The sequence below is a fragment of the Leucopleurus acutus genome (assembly GCF_964270905.1).
Source record: "Leucopleurus acutus genome assembly, chromosome: 5".
Taxonomy (NCBI): Eukaryota; Metazoa; Chordata; class Mammalia; order Artiodactyla; family Delphinidae; genus Leucopleurus; species Leucopleurus acutus.
Genome location: NC_139147.1, coordinates 87,674,172 through 87,692,053, shown reverse-complemented (window position 1 = coordinate 87,692,053; position 17,882 = coordinate 87,674,172). Strand labels below are relative to the sequence as shown.

At 41.8% G+C, this 17,882-nt stretch overlaps 1 pseudogene across 1 annotated transcript; it reads right to left on the bottom strand.

The window, feature by feature from the left end:
- Positions 1–17,158: 17,158 nt before the first annotated feature.
- Positions 17,159–17,671, bottom strand: LOC309961935 (large ribosomal subunit protein uL5-like; annotated as a pseudogene). The gene has a single exon. The product of its transcript is annotated as a large ribosomal subunit protein uL5-like (transcript).
- Between the last annotated feature and the right edge of the window lie 211 nt (positions 17,672–17,882).

The following is a 17,882-nucleotide window of genomic DNA, read 5'->3' as shown; positions in this document are numbered from 1 at the left end:
GAAGGTTCTCCAGCCTCTGAAATTCTCCGTGGCTTCAGCATCCATTCATACTGAAGCAATTTTAGGTCAACATACTGTTCGGATCCTTGAGATCAGTTACGTCCTTCGTGATTCTCAAATGCAAGCTCCATACTCTCATCCCCATTAATACTCATCCCTCTGCTCTTTTCCCTCTCATTTTCCTAAATCACCCTCTCTAATCCTCTCTCTATTGTAAATAAACTCCTGCATATCATAATCTGTTGCAAACTCCCAAGAAAACATTGTGCCTTTCACAGAGTAGTTAAACAGATATTTGCTCACACTGTTATTCCAATTGGTACCGTCATCATTTTTCCCAACCCTCCAGCCTGTTGCTTATCCTTTTGTGCTCCTATTCTAAGTGAATGGTGCCACCACCCACTTAGTTGTCAAAACCAGAAGTCTGGGAGTGTCCTAGAGTCACCATCCATTTGCCAGTCCTATTGGTTCTGTCTCCTTCAATTCTCTCAAGTCAGTTTCCTTCCCACCATCTTTTCTGCCACTGCCCTTGGTTCAGGCACTCAGCGTTTCTCCCCTGAATTATGGCATTAGTCTTGCCTTCAGATTTTTCCTCTTTCATTTCATTCTTATTCTCTGAACAACCTTAGGGCGATTTTTTTTAAAGTGCGTTCTGATTATATCCCTACACAATTTTAAATCCTTCAAGGGCTTCCCCAAGAGTTCAGGTAAGAAACCAAAATTTGTAACATGGTAAGGGAACAAAATTCTTCACCATCAGGTCTCTGATTCTCTTTCTTCTTCTGCCAAACTGTGACACTCCATGAATACTGAAAAATCTGTAGTTCTTGAAACACATCCTGCTCGCTCTCTTTTTTTTTTTTTTTTTTTTTTTTTTTTGTGGTACGCGGGCCTCTCACTGTTGTGACCTCTCCCGTTGCGGAGCACAGGCTCCAGACGCGCAGGCTCAGCGGCCATGGCTCACGGGCCCGGCCGCTCCGCGGCATGTGGGATCTTCCCGGACCGGGGCACGAACCCGTGTCCCCTGCATCGGCAGGTGGACTCTCAACCACTGAGCCACCAGAGAAGCCCCCTGCTCTCTTTTACCTCTGAGCTCCCCCTGGAATGCTCTTTCTCTCATCTTCATCCTCTTCTTCTCATGAATAAATCCTACTCCCACTTCCCCCACAAAACTCAACTCAGGCATCACTCCCTTAATGAAGTTCTCCTTCATTAGAGTTTTTTGTACTCCCTTTGTTCTCCCAAACCATCCCCTGCCTACCTTGATTATAGCACCTTACATCATACTGGGATCATTTATTTTTTTCTTTGACTTCCCCACTGAAATGTAAGCTCCCCCTTGGAGTCACCAATCATGTCTTATTTATAATGTGCTTGGCATATAGTTGATGCTCAAAAAATATTGATGTCAGATGTCTTAGTGATGGATAGAGTATGAGACTAAACAGAACAGAGAAGTCCACGTTGACCAAAGTTTTGATACTGGGTGATTAGGAGAATTGAGGTGCTGAGAACACATAGAAGGAAGTTTGGAGGCAGAGTTAGTTCAAGAAGAAGAGGGATGCTTTGGCTTTATACATAATGAATTTTAACTGACAGTATCCAAATGGGAAAGACAAATATGGACATTTTCTTATGTAACCACAATGCTCTTACCCACACAGATCCATGGCAAACATACCACCATGGGGGACATGTGGACATGGCTGACCCCTCACTGGAGTGGCAGCCAGGGCAGTGTGAGTCTCCCCTGGTCACTCCTCTCAGTATTGATTATGAAGAAGATATGGTTAAAATAGATACCTATATGCTTATATTTGCAAAACAAAATGTTGCAAACATAAACCAAAACTAATAAAAATGTAGATGGAAGTAATCCTTCCCAGAGTACACTTTATTTTACAGTTTTAGCATCTTGTTAATATTTTAAATTTCCAAGATAAGTCAAAAAAGAAAAAGCAATCTCTAAAAATTGAAAAAGAATTAAAATGAATGTTTCCTTGTTTTAAACTGTGTATCAAGTTGGTGATATAACTACACAAAGAAAATAATTACTTCAAGTTATTAATCCAGCATTTTGACTGGATTAATATATCAGTGGGATATATTCTAGGGACAAATAGAGCTGCAAAGAAATCATAAACTTCATGCATTAAATAGTTTTATTGTTAACAGTAATATTGTTTTGTAACTTTTATATTGCAGGATAAAGCAAATAACTATGTTAATGTTGTTAGGAATCAAGATTTTCCACAGTAATATTATATATATATATACATATCCCTGTAATGTTAAATTTGAATTGGAAATATCAGTATGTGCCTGTGATTTTTTTTTTTAAAGTTTACAGAAATATGTATTTCCTAGCTCTGACCACAGAAAAGGCCTAGATGTAATGACAGCACAGATTGTGGCCTTTAAATACCATTTCCCACTCATGAAGACAAGGCTCCTTGGAGGAATGACTGATTCCAAATCTAAGACCTGGTATATATATGTCATTATATATATATATATATATATATATATATATACACACACACATATATATATCTCATCACAAAAAAATTTAATTATCAAGCATGTCTTAGATTATGAGGTCCTGGGTTTAACCAAAAGAGATGAATTTATAAAATCAGAATGCCTATTTATTATTTTAGGAGGTGAAGTGAAACTACCAAATAAACTGGATATTCATATTTGCATTCTCTATCTGTGGACAGATCTTGGGAAACCAAATTATAAGCAGAAGTAGCATGGGGAGTACCAAGCCCAAGTGACTAGAGTTAGCTGCATAATTCTAGAAGCTGTTGTTACCAAGCCATAACCATCTGAGGCAGTCATCTCCACACAGGTGATTCAATACACACCTGTTATGTGGAGCGGATTCTTGTGCTCTGCTTATCTGGTATTGCAGTATTACAGAGCCTTGGTCTCTGTTCACTCTCTACTCACCCTCCCTTCATTATTCTTTTTTTCTGGCCACTCCTCTCCCCATAAGCAGCCTTTTTCATTAGATATGGTGAGATTATCAAGTCTTAGGAGCAAAAAACCACATCTGTCCTGCAGATGTGGATTGTGTCACTTAAAGTACAGCATTAATTGCCCACATAGCACATGAAAATACAGATTTTTGACTTCTCTTTTTTTAAAAAAAAAAAGCAAAATGGAAAAAAGGAACTGGGCAACAATTAGCTGGAGTCATAGAAGCAGCACAAAATCCCTAGTTCACCATGAACTCTACCCAGCCCACATCACTCGTTTCTGTCACCTGTCTTGCCACTGTAAGCACTGAGTTTGCAGCTGTCATTTTAAGGTGCCTCTGTAGAATCAGTCACTCTTCTGAACCACTGCCCTTGTTCAGTAGTTAAGTCTCAGAAGGCAGGCTTTCTTCCTAGTGTCCAGGTTCAAGGCTAGAGCAGGATCCCTGGTGGCCTCCTGTCTATATTTGCACCATCTACTGATGCTGGTTAAAGTCATGAAATAGAGTGACTTTGCTGAAGAGGAAGAAACTGAGGCCTGAGTCTTGGGGAAAACCCACAGCAGAAAAGTGAGAGGAGAAGAAGCCTCTTCAGAACAAGGTTCCTGTTTGCTCTTTTCTTTCTTTTTAATTTTTTTTTTTCTTTAACAAAATTTCCCACTTACAGAGTTAAGAATCAGTGCTCTTTCTGGAGCAAAGTCTCTGGAGTCAGAAGCCCTGAAGCAATTCTTTAACTCAAAGTTTCCTAGCTCAGTTTTGCACACACTTGCTGTGTCACCCATGGACATGACTGACACAGGCTTGTGCTCAGGTAGCCCCTGTGTTTAAGTTGTGCACAGGCTGAAACCCAAATTATTTTTGGTCCCCATTGCAGATGTTAGCCTGCGTTCCATTTTTAACTCTGACGTAGGCACGTGCACTGGTTGCCCAGGAGACATGAATCTGGGCAAACCAGGGAGAAGAGTGCCCTAAGGGAGGGCAAATTTGGTTTCTGTGTGGTCCTGCTCACCCAAGCCTTCAGCCTCACCCTTTTCCCCCCACCGCCCCCCCACAGAGACCCGTGGTAAACACATCACTGCAGTGGGCACAGCTGACCCTCACTGGGTGGCAGCAGCCAGGACAGTGCAGGCCCCCTGATCGTCCCTCCTCTGGGTGTTGATTGCACTGTTCAAGTTTCACCTGTTCACGGGAGTCACGCCTGGCCTCTCTGACTGGGTCAAATCTCATTAAACATTCTCAGTCCTGAAGGCCAATCCTTTGGCACACTGCTCCCCACAGCAATTGTCCATGTATTTATGTTTGAATAATGTCTGCTTCTCTCACTATGAGAGACCGTGTAGGCTTTGTTTGTTGATGTATACCCAGCATCTCATATACTCCCATCCAGAGCAGACACTCAACAACCCCTGCATAAGTGAATGAATCCTAGGCCATTGGCAGCGGAAAGGACCTCAGGGGGCATTCGGTCTGCTTTCCTCGTTTGATGAGTGAGGTGAAGCAATTTCCCCAGGTCACATGGATTTTCAGAAAGGCAGCATGAAGTAGTGGTTAAGACCACAGACTTTGAAGGCAGAATTCCTGGTTCCTAGCCAGGCTCTACCACGTACTGGCTCACTAAGTTAATGTCTTTGTGCCTCAGTCTCCTCATCTGGAAAATGGGGATAGTTGTGAGAATTAAATGATTTCATAGAGTGCTCAGAATTACACTTGGTACATAGTACGTACTACATAAGGGCTTGTCAAAAAAAAAAAAAAGCTGGAATAGGACCAAATTCTGGGTCTCTCAACTCCCTATCTAGTGCTTCTTACAAAATGGCCTAATGTTATTTTGTCATTGGTGTAGACCAGCGCTGTCCAATCGAATTTTCTGTCATGGTGGAAATGCTCTACATTGCCCAATATGGTAGCCCACTAGCCACATGTGTCTACTAAGTACTTGAAATGTGGCTAGTGTGACAAAGAAAATTAATATTTAATTTTATTTTAATTAATTAGAATTTGAATTTAGACTCAATGAGGGACAGTCAGGAGCAGGTTCCTTGCAGCAGCCGAGTCATCATGGCTGATGGAATAAGTGTCTGGCTACCCTGGGAGATCCTTTTGAGCATGAGAAGCTCAGTCTCCTGGAAGTCAAGAAATTCCCCACATCTTTACTTTGGTCAGGCCTCCCAGGCCAGGCACCTGGCATCAAGGCAGAGTTGCTATCTACCAGGTAGCTGTGCAGGCTGGCTTCCCTGCAGAACTGTGGTTGAATAAACTAATTAAAAGCATCTTTCCTTTTTTTAGGGCCATACCCTGTGAATTTTAAAACAACGGTCTACAGATAAACAAAAAGTTTCAAAGCTCTACCATGAACCTTGTTTTCAACGGGTTTTAGAATATATATTCTTTAAGAACATTTAAAATGCTTAAAACTCCTTTTCCATGTGTATAGATATCTACTGCCATTTAAAAAAAATCAATCCAAGGAAAAGGCAAGACCTCAACTGGTTGGATTCCAAATTAAGCTACGGCTTGAGCTAAAAATAGCTTGCCAGTGTTGAGAATGTGTTCTCTGAATTTAAATGGCTTGCCTCTCTCCCAGAGGACAACATTCAGTGTGTTCTATGGCAGGATTGGACTTTGGAAAAAGCACACTTCACGTTTTCTCTGGACTCATTTCTACTTCGTGTTCAGAGCAGAGTGAAAGTAACCCACCATAGTTTTAGGTTCTACACTATGTGTTGTTAAGTGTAATGAGCATAAATATCTCTAACTTCTCTTAGTAGTTGTGTGTGTGTGTGTGTGTGTGTGTGTGTGTGTGTGTGTGAATTCAGCTTTGTGTCGATAATCCTAAAGGTATACATAAAAATCTGAAGGAACATTCTGAAATAGATTTTACCTTTTTTTCCCCCAACCATGTTATCATTTACTGTACTAAAATCTATCTTCTCCTAATTATCACTGAAAGACTGCTTTTGTTTTTGGGTGCCTCACGTGGTATCTTAGTTCCCTGACCAAGGATCAAACCTGCGCCCCCGGCAGTGGAAGCATGGACTCTTAACCACTGGACGTCCAGGGAAGTTCCTGTGCTTTTTAATTTCAAAAACAATCTCTGTTTTGTCTCTGAAACACTGGGATAGCTTTCCCTGTAGTGGTGAAGACCAGAAGAGAAAAATTAAATGATAAGTTGAAATTTGATATGTGATAAAAATTATATTTCAAAATGGATTTCATTACATATACTTAAAATTTTTTCAATACCATAGAAATTAAGGATAAGGCAATTATCATGCACAGCATTTTTTTTCAAATTTTCATTTTTGTCAGTAATTCATGCACATATCTTAAATAATCAAGTAATTCTAAAAAACCTTGTAAATGACTTTTGAGGATGAGCACCTCTGCATGTGTACACATCTCGGTCAGGTGCCTCCAAAGCCCTCCTCCTTCACTATCTTGGCCACAAAGACAATGCGTTTTAGGTCTTATAACCATGCTTCCTGACATCAGTCTTCTTCCTCCCATCTACCTCTTTTTAAAGGTGTTTGAAACTTTCAATACTTTTTTTTATTAAAAAAAGTAAGGCATATAGATCAAAAAATTCAAACAATTCAAAAATATACAAAATATAAAATGAAAGATCTCTGAAATCTCACTCCTCTAAGGATAACCACAGTTATGCTTTGGTGTTTGTCCTTCCAGATCCCTCCTACTCTGTCTGCTCCTACCTGGTTGTCACTGGCATGCAATTGACATTTCATTCAACTCATTTTTTGGAACATCTGTGTAGAATAAGACTCTACGCTGGGGAAGGATTATGATGGATGAATCAGAACTGGTTGGCACCCAAGGAACTCATAGAGGAGCTGAAGAAAAATGGAGAAAACGAAAAGTTCTGAAAGGGAGACACCATACTTTGGGAGTTCAGCCGAGAAGGGAGGATTTCCATCAGGGAGGATTGAGACACGCTTCCTGGAGGAAGCAGCAGCTAGGCTGGATTCTGAGATATAGATATGATGTGGACATGTCGAGGTTGGGAAAGGCATTCTAAGAGCAGGGAACAGAATGAGTACAAAAAAGAACGTACCTCAAGCAAAACAACGCACAATGAATTTTGCTCAAGACATAAAAAAAGCCTAGAAGTGTGGTGAGAGGTAACCCTCTTAGTCATTATGACTTAGGTTGGACCTACTCTCAAGCCAGGGAGGAGAATAAAAATTTTAAGGCAATTAAATGAGGAGGAATGAGGCAGAGTTTTATGGACTGAATTGTGTCCCCATCCCTCTCCCCCCATCAAATTCATATGTGGAAGCCCCAACCCCCAATATGACCTTTAAGAAAGTAATTAAGGTTAAATTTAGGTCACATGAATGAACCGTAATCCAATAAGACTGGTGTCCTTTTAAGAAAGACACTAGGAGTGTGTGTGCACAGGGAAAAAGGCCAGGTGAAGACACAGCAAGGAGATGGCTGTCTGTGAGCCAAGAAGGCCTCACCAGAAACCAACCCTGCTGGCACCTTGATCTTGGAATTCCAGCCTCCAGAACTGCGAAAGAAACAGAATTTCTGTTGTTTAAGCCACTCTGTGGTATCCTGTTGAGGAAGCCCTAACAGACTAAAACACAGAATTTAGCATTTGGTTTAGAACATTTCTTGGTCCTTACTAAAGAACTGACTTTAGGGAATTCCCTGGCAGTCCAGTGGTTAGGACTCTGCACTTCCACTGCAGGGGGCAAGGATCCGATCCCTGGTTGGTGAATTAACATCCCACATGCTGCACAGTACGGCCAAAAACAAAAACAAAACCAAAAAACCCCACAGATTTCTGGACTCCACCTTCAGAATCTCTGGTTCTTTAGGCCTGGCAAAGGGCCTAAAAGTTTGCATTTCTAACAAGTTCCTCAGGGATGCTGATGCTACGGGTCCCCACCTTTTGAGAACCAATGATTAGGCTATTTGGTTAAATTAGTGGTTATCTACCTTGGTTTTTCTCTTACACACCTGATTGATATAACATTAACAATGCCCCAATCCAGGAGTCATGCCCCAGTCCAGGAGTAGGATGGGCAAGATCCCTGATCAGGGAACTAAGATCCCACATGCCGCTCAGAGCAGCCAAAAAAAAACCAATTGACTTTTGGGCTTCCCTGGTGGCACAGTGGTTGAGAGTCCGCCTGCCGATGCAGGGGACACGGGTTCGTGCCCCGTCTGGGAAGATCCCACATGCCACGGAGCGGCTGGGCCCGTGAGCCATGGCCGCTGAGGCTGCGCCTCTGGAGCCTGGGCTCTGCATCGGGAGAGGCCACAACACTGAGAGGCCCGCGTACCATAAAAAAAAAAAAAAGAATTGACTTTAGAATGGTCACATCTTAAAATGGTGGAATTGTTCTTACTGCTTTGTGCTTTGCTTCTCCATTTAAACAACTAAGACTGGCACCATTGCAGTTTGTTATTTAGTATGACAGCCAGATATTGAATACCCATTCCTATTTACAGGATGCTAAGTTCTATACAAATATTCAAAGGTCACGATCTTAGCACACTGAGTAATTTTAGGTAAAATGGCTTAATAATAAAAAAAGAACAATAAAATTAACATAGCGGTTAACACAGTGCTTACAATGTAGCAGACACCCTTCTAAGTGCTCTTTGTGTATTGATTCATTTAATCCTCACAACAATCCTGTCAGGCATTTACTATTATTATCCCCATTTCCCAGATGAGGAAATCAGGCACAGGAGGTTAACTAACTCATCCCAGGTTTTACAGGTAGGAATTGCAAACTGAGATTGATACAGCTGGAACTGACCTAATTTACCTAGATATTTGTCTATGTAATTAGCATCCTAATAGGATGTATTACCATTTGACAATGTGTTGAGGATGATTTGTTTATTTTCAGATGCAACTCAAAATTTAAATAGAATATAGGGACTTCCCTGGTGGTCCAGTGGTTAAGAATCTGCCTTCCAGCGCCGGGGACACAGGTTCGATCCCTGGTCAGGGAACTAAGATCCCACATGCAGCCGGGCAACGAAGCCCGCGTGCTCTAGAGCACGTGCACCACAACTAGAGAGAAGCCCAGGCACCGCGACAAAGAGCCCGCATGCTGCAACTAAGCCCCGATGCAGCCAAATAAATAAATAAATAGATAGATAGAAAATGAGTTCTGCGATGAAACTAAGTGCTGCGTGTGATGTTGTGCGTCAAAGGCAGGATATGAGTATTTAGCTTCAAAGCGAGTTCAAGCTTTCTTTGCCTCTCTCCACCCAAGTATCACTGAAGAGAAAACATATTACAATCCAATTTGCAGCTTTCTAACCAAATGTTCCTCATAAGATTCTAATGTCTAAACCAAAACTGGGCCCATAATACTGAGGGCTACCCTTTGGAGACTGGAGGGCCTTTCTCTAAAGCTCTGAGTGACCTGCAGATCTCTCTCTAGACATCTCGATTTCATTCTAACTCAGCACTGTCTCTACTATGTTTATTGCAAAAATCCGAACCGTGCCTCTGTGCCGAGACCCTGTCAAGTTATGCTCTAGACTGAGTTTTCATAGCCTGGGTATATAAATTTTGAAAAACAGAGAACAACATCTTCCTCTCTCTTTTCTATGTTGAGTAGTTCCTTAGATGATAGAGACATTACAGTGTTGCACATATAGAAGATCTTCAATAAACACTCTGAGCTATAAAAAAATTATCTTTGGTGCCATTCCCAACAAAAATTTAATTTAATTTAATTTTAAAAAATTATTTATTTATTTTGCGGTACGCGGGCCTCCCACCACTGTGGCCCCTCCCGCCGTGGAGCACAGGCTCCGGACGCGCAGGCCCAGCGGCCACGGCTCACGGGCCCAGCCGCTCCGCGGCATGTGGGATCCTCCCAGACCGGGGCACGAACCCGCGTCCCCTGCATCGGCAGGCGGACTCTCAACCACTGCGCCACCAGGGAAGCCCCAAAAATTTAATTTTATATACGATTGATACAAATGGATACTGTAGAATGGGTAAGGAGGCTTTGGGGAAAGGAAAGGGGAATTCTGTGAACAATTCTCCATCCCAGAAGATAAGAATGTTGTAAGTTTGCACATCGTTCTGGGAAAAGGGTCTTTAGCACTTAAAGAGTTAAGCCTGAGTGACGGCAGGCAGCAGCAGGAGGGAGCATTTATGGTGCCAGGCAGGAAGGGTGGAATCCAGGACTTGGGCTGGCAGGAAGGGGTAGAGGAGGGGGGAGGGAGAAGAGAGCACGGCGCCTGGAGGGGAGGGTTTTTAGTGGTTCTCAGCCTGGAAGACTTTCTCTCACAATTTGAAGCCAGATGTTGGCCGGGAAATTTCTCCCATTGCTGCAGAAAGGATGAAAAGGTACTGAGTGCAGATAGAGTGATGCCAAAGTTGGGAGATACAGGCCTCGTGCCCAGAATGTATTTGGGACTTCCAGCATTTGAATGGAGCTACCTGAAAGTAGGAATTGAGATGCTTAGACATCTAGAAACACGCTGATTATTATTTAAGAACGCTTTGAGATAAAGCGTTCTTAAATAATAATCATAAAGCCTCACATTTATTTAGCAATTTTTACATGCCAAGAGCTGCATTAAATGTTTTATATTCATTATCCCATTTAATTCTTAAGAACCCTATGAGGAAAGTCTCTGTTTTAGAAAGTATTCCTCAGTGAGGCTTTGCAGGCTACATAGTTTGCCCAAAGTGTAAATTTAAATAGTACAAATTTTTAAATTAGAAACATGATCTCCATACAAATATATAATGTCCAAGATTTGCTTACCTCATTTATGAGGGAAAGAGATGGTTCAGAGGGGAGGAGAGGAGATTGTTCGTGGGCGCGCGCGCGTATGTGTGTGTGTCTCACAATTGGAAGAAAAGAATCCTAGATAAGATTGCAAAGAAAGATAGAGAAGACTGACTAATGTCCTACAGAGCAATAAAACCAAAACCTTTAGCATTCTTTTCCACTGGACATAAATTATTTGTTTATCTCTGTAGGACAAAAATAATTTGCAACTTAACAATCTTCTAGACATTAACATCTACTTCCAAAGACTTGGAACCCTAATCTGTAAAACACAGTAGGTCAAACAAAATTAGATCCCCCAGACAATTGGATAACCTCAGGTGGATTTATTGGGCAATGTTGTCTACAGCACTATCCGATGAAACTGTCTATGATGATGGAACTGCTCTGCAACTGTATTGTCCAGTAACGTAGCCACAGGCCACACATGGCTAGTGAGCACTTGAAATGTGATTAGTGCGATTGAGGAACTGAATTTGATTTGATTTGATTTAAATTTAAATAGTCACACCTGACTAGTGATTGCTGTGTTGGATTGTGTTAGATGACACAGCCCTTTGAGTTGAAAAAGCACAGTCTGCAGAATATGCAGATGGTTCCAGATGCACAGTAAAAATGAAGAGGCACTTTCTTGGGTGATACTGACAAAAGTTGTCTATTTTTTAATTGGAGTAGAGTTGATTTACAGTATTCTGCTAGTTTCAGGTGTACAGCATAGTGTTTGTTGTTTTATGTTTTGAAAAGCTCTGCTCCAATCCATGCTCTTCTAGAATCCACTTTCTAAAAAAAAGCAAAGGTGGTATTATCGATCCCATTTCACAGACAGGTAACTGATGGTCAGCTGTTGAAGGCAATACAATTAGTGGTAAAGCTGGCATTTGGACCCAGGTGTGTCTGTTGGAAGGTTGAAATCACAAATGCCTACAGAGGCCGGGTAGGGCAGACAGATGAGTCAAGAGCTTTGGTTATAAAACAAAGCAGCTAGTCTGGATCTGGTTGATTACAGTCCAGAATTGCCAGGTCATATCTTGTAATTTTTTTCAGGAAAATCCGTAATTCTGGACTCTTATGTAATATATTCTTGGTTTTAAGACCCTGTATGGACCAAACAAAACAAATTTGCAGCCCTGATACAGTCCGCGGGCCACCACTTTTCAACCCTGGCTAGCACAACAGTGGGAAAGATTTCCTCTTTGCCCGGCTGCTTCTACAGGGAACTGAGAACGTGGATTTGGTCTTCCCAGTCCTTTCCAGGCAGAGTCAAGGGCTTCTCACAGCAATGACCCTTTCGATATTTGTCACATGTCACTAGATGGTTATTTACATGTTTGTCTTCTCAGCTAGATTGCAAGCCCCTAGAGGAGAGGAACATCTACTCAGCTACCTATTGCCCGCGTAACACCTGGCAAATCGAAAGATTTAATATATGCTAGTTGAACAAGCATGCATAAAAATTAGAAGCTTGGGCTTACCTGGTGGTGCAGTGGTTGAGAGTCCGCCTGCCGATGCAGGGGTTCGTGCCCTGGTCCGGGAAAATCCCACATGCCGCGGAGCGGCTGGGCCCGTGAGCCATGGCCGCTGAGCCTGCGCGTCTGGAGCCTGTGCTCCACGACAGGAGAGGCCACACAGTGAGAGGCCCACACACCGCAAAAAAAAAAAAAGTAGAAGCTTAAATAAATACAGCAGTTATGGGCCATTTCTTCATTTTCACTTTAAAATTCTATGGCCAAACTTGTTGTGTTGTTGTTGTTACTGTTGTTGTTGTTGTTTTTAAGCCTAGGCTCAGACTTCCACACAAATATTACACACAATAATTCAGAAATAATCTCAAAGTAATAATGGCTACCATCTTTTTATTTTATTTTTTTAAATTTTTTTGGCTACCATCTTTTAAAAAGACTGCTATGCATAAGGCTCTTTCTGTACATTATCTTATTTAATTACCTCCAATAACACAGTGAAGTAAACATTGTCATCTCTATTTTACTGAAGAGAAAACAGATTCAGAATCCTTAGGTAATTTGGCCAGGGTCACACAGCTCTCAACTCTGTTGCTTCCCAGTATGAACGCTCTGTGAGCTCTGCTCAGTGACTCCCCCTGTGCATTTTAAATCTGTCTGGAAAAAGTTAACATGTCTAATCCCTTTCCTTTGGTGGGAAGTCTGTGAGTGGAGGAGGAAGGTGAGCCAGGGTGGGTCCCTGAGGCCGGAGCTAGTGGGGCGAGGCTGTCTCAGTGGGTGCAGTCTTCCAGAATTAAGCAAACCAGGCAGCACAGAGCTGGTGTTGGTGAAGACCGGTAGGAGGTCTAAGAATGTCACTGCAAGAAGGAGAGCCAGAAAAAAGAACCCAGAGCCAGAGAATCTGTGAGGAATAGGAGCTTAGGGAAGAACAGATTGTGCCTGCATCAGAGGGTCATACTGGTTTTCTTTACATAGTCTCTGAAGGTTGATACTTGGGAAAGTCACAGGAAGGCACAAATTCTGTAACATTCCAGAGCAGTGCAAGACACCAAAGCAGGGACTCAATGACTGATGAACTGTCATAAGGTTCCTTATAAGGGATTCACTAATAGATGTCTCTTACCCTTAAAATTCAAGCAAAACAGAGGCTCAGAAAATTTGAGAAAGCCAACACAACCCAGTGGGTATTTTGAATCGTAATTTTCTCCTCCCCACCCGTTTCCTGCACCAGCAATTTCTTCACCCCATGAAGATGTTACCATTCAGCATCTATTAATCTGTTCATTTGTTTTAAGGATCAAACTAAAATCCATTTGCACATTCATGTGAAATGCTGATCACTCTCAAGGAAGGCATCGTGGAGCTGGGGAAGTTCCAAAATAACCCAAGGAGAGAGAATGATCTCCAGGATTTTAGACTTTGAGTCCTGGGCCTCTAGTGGAGACTCAGGAAAGTGGTATGATCTCATCCTATGAAATGAGGAAAGGAGTGGACACAGAATTTTCCATCAAACTTCATAGCAAAAGGGCACATGGGCTTCCCTTGGGGCGCAGTGGTTGAGAGTCCGCCTGCCAATGCAGGGGACACGGGTTCGTGCCCTGGTCCAGGAAGATCCCACATGCAGTGGAGCGGCTGGGCCCGTGAGCCATGGCCGCTGAGGCTGCGCGTCCGGAGCCTGTGCTCCGCAACGGGAGAGGCCACAACAGTGAGAGGCCCGCGTACCGGAAAAAAAAAAAAAAGGTGGGGGCACATGATTTGAAGTTTGAATCTTACAATTCTAAGATGCATAAAGAGAGGTACATTATTAAATACAATCTTACACACTTGGTACTAAGTTTATGGAATCTTTTGCCAAGGAGTGGTTCAGGCTGAAAATAGAAATTGTCGCAAAAAAAGGTAAACATATTCGATCATCAAATTCACAATGGGTTATTAAGAGAATCTAAGGGTGTTTGAGGACAGATGTGTTTCTGACTCTCTACAGTTGGCATCCTAGAGGGCAAGCGTGCTCAATAACAAGAAGTCCCTGTATCTCATATAAAACATTTTAAAATGTTTATTCAAGCATAAAAAGATTTCTGTATCTTGCAAAGGATTTCCTTAGAAAACGACCTCTGTTTAATGGTTCGGACTTCATTTGAAAGGTAAATAAATGAATTTCAATAATGCCAAAAGATACACACTTAAGAGTTTACAACAGTAAGTACTTATTTTGAAATGAATGAGCTACCAACAGAAATAGAATATTGAGGTTCATGCCAGAATGCAATTTTCTAATATTAGGTTGACTTCATTTCAAAACAGAATGAAATTCAGCTTAACTGTGATGAGTTCCTCGTCAACAAGTGATGCTTTATTTATTGCTGCCAAAATAAAAATATATTTGTCAATGTGTAAAGTTGTAAAACTTACCCTTTTACTGATATGAAACTTAGAATTAGTGTGATGTGACAAACCTATCCCATTAGAAATATATCAACTAATCATGTTGACTGATAACCCCAAGTATTATTTCTTAATTAATTTTCAAAAGCCACATACTTTCCAAGGAACCTGAAATATTCCCTTTTTAAACAGATTCCAATTTTTCCCATGCCTGCCTTTGAGGTAAACTAGGTCTTTCTGTTGACTTTACCAAAAATTATTTTATAAAATACAGCCAGCACCTCCTCACAATTTTTTCCCCAGAAAAAAACCCGTGGCATATATAAAAGTATGTTTCGAACAACTCCAGTCATTAAGAGCAGAGCTGCAAAGACAAGGGCAGGTTGGTGGGCGGTAGTGGGGGGAGTGGGAGAGTTCTTTTCTGTACTTTGAAATTTGGTTCTCTGTGAAGTAGAATTTCATCAAACTGAATGTGTTATGAATTTTAAATATATTTGATGCTAAAAGAGAAAAAATAAGTATGCTGTCCTTTCTTGTAGGCCTGTCTTTAGATGTCATTACCCTGGCAACACTTACAAATGGCAACTGACGTCAAGAAAAGAGGAAAAACACTGCTGAGAGCATACACTCCATGCATTATAGATCATCCCGAGGACTTAGAATTCTCAGGCTCATACAGGCACTAAATGGCTTTAAGATGAGCACAAGCAATCTTCCCTTTTACAAACACTCTTCATAAACTTTTTAAGGACTCGGAGATCTGAAAAGAGCATCTTTGAGTCTTTAATTTAAGCAAAATACAGTTCAACTATTAGCTTAGGTGTTCTGTCTCACAATAACTGCCAAGCCCATTAAAGTGTTCGTCACTAGTAAATCTTTTTTTTTTTTTTTTTTTTTTTTTTTTGCGGTACGCGGGCCTCTCACTGTTCTGGCCTCTCCCGCTGCGGAGCACAGGCTCCGGACGCGCAGGCTCAGCGACCATGGCTCACGGGCCCAGCCGCTCCGTGGCATGTGGGATCTTCCCGGACCGGGGCACGAGTCCGTGTCCCCTGCATCTGCAGGTGGACTCTCAACCACTGAGCCACCAGGGAAGCCCCATCTTGCATTTTTTATAAGAGAACCAAACTAGGGTTTTTCAGGGTTCTGATTACTTTCAGAGTTTAGTGGGACAGGTTTTCTAGATTTATGGTCCATTTTTCCCCAGGGTCTCCACACATATTATTTTTAATAGACTTTACTTTTAGAGTAGTTTTAGTTTCATAGCAAAATTGAGAAGAAAGTACAGAGAGTTCCCATATACCTCCCTTCCCCCCCCCCCAACATGCATGGTTTCCCCCATTATCAACATCATGAACAAGAGTGGTAAATTTGTTATCATCAATGAACCTACTTGTCACTGAAGGCCATAGCTTATATTAGGGTTCACTCTTGGTAGTTTATATTCCATGACAAATGTGTAGTGGCATGTATCCACTATTATAGTATAATACGGAGCGGTTTCACTGCCCTAAAAATCCTCCATGTTCTACCTATTCATCTCTCCCTCTCCACTCTTCCCTGGCAACCACCGATCCTTTCATTATCTCCATAGTTCAGCCTTTTCCAAAATGTAATATATTTGCAATCATATAGGATATTGTCACTTCAGATGGGGTTCTTTCACTTGGTGATATGCGTTTAAGGTTCTTCGACATCTTTTCATGGCTTATAGCTCTTTTTTTTTTTTTTTTTTAGTGCTGAAGAATATTCCATTGTCCAGATGTGCCACAGTGTATTTACCCATTTACCTAATGAAGGACATCTTAGTTGCGTCCAAGTTTTGGCAATTATGAATAAAGCTGCAATGAACACCTGTGTGCAAGTTTTGCGTGGACATAAATTTCAACTCATTTGGCTAAATACTAAGGAGCACAATTGCTGCATCATATGGTAAGACTATGTTTAATTTTTAAAAAAACTGCCAAACCATGTCTGGAAGTTGGCTGTACCATTTTGCATTCCCACCAACAATGAATGAGAGTGCCTGTTACTCCACATCCCTGCTAGTACTTGGCGTTGTCAGTGTTTTGGATTTTGTCCATTCTAATGGATGTGTAGTGATATCTTTTTTTTTTTTTTTTTTTTGCGGTATGTGGGCCTCTCACTCTTGTGGCCTCTCCAGTTGCAAAGCACAGACTCCGGACATACAGGCCCAGCAGCCATGGCTCACAGGTCCAGCCGCTCCGCGGCATGTGGGATCTTCCCAGACCGGGGCACGAACCCATGTCCCCTGCATCGGCAGGCGGACTCTCAACCACTGCGCCACCAGGGAAGCCCGTGATATCTCATTTTAATTTCCAATTCCCTAACGATCTATGATGTTGAGCATCCATCTTTTCCTATGCTTATTTGCCATCTGCGTATCCCTTCTTTTTTACTGAAAACTTTTTATTGGCTTCTGTTTTACTTAAATTTTTTTCATTGATATATATTTGACATTTTATATTAAATTAGTTTCAGGTGTACTTTATTGGCCTTTGGATAGAAACGGGAATTTATTTGCCAGGAAGGATCATCCCATCATACTTCTGCTGGAACCAGCACATGGCCTCCTATTTGCTGATTCTGTGTTTGGCCCCAATGCAACCTGTTCTTCACTTCTGTGATGCTGAAACCTGGCCTACCCAACACCACACAGAAGTCCAGACCATAGCTACCAGTGCTTGGGTCACATTTGATCCCCAGATCGATGTGTTTCTGGATCCCAAAACCAAAGTTTCCAGTATCTGAGCAATTCTTTCTTTCTTAAATCATACTTCATGCCTTTAGACTTCTCTCCAGGATTTCTTCTGCCTTGGCCTCACAATGGATGGCAATCTTTTCATTTCTCCTGATGCCAAAGGACCTGATGGTGTATCTAGCTTTGGAGAACACAGAGGTCCGGCCGGTGAGCTGCTCCAGGCCTGAGGCTGCCCGGCTCAGTCAGTCTCCACTGTGCCCCACACAGATGTTGAGGCAGAGCTTACAGATGCAAAGTTCCCGCATAGGCTCTCCTTTTCACTCTGACCCTGAGCGTTGGTGGAGAATGGGAAGAGTATCTGTGTATCTTCTTTGGTGAGGTGTCTGTTCAGGACTTTTGCCCATTCCTTAATCAAGTATTTTTTTTTATTGTTGAATTCTAAAGGTTCTTTGTATATTTTGGATAACAGTCTTTTATCAGAGATGTCTTTTGCAAACATTGTCTTCCCATCTGTGGTTTGTTTTCTCATTCTCTTAACA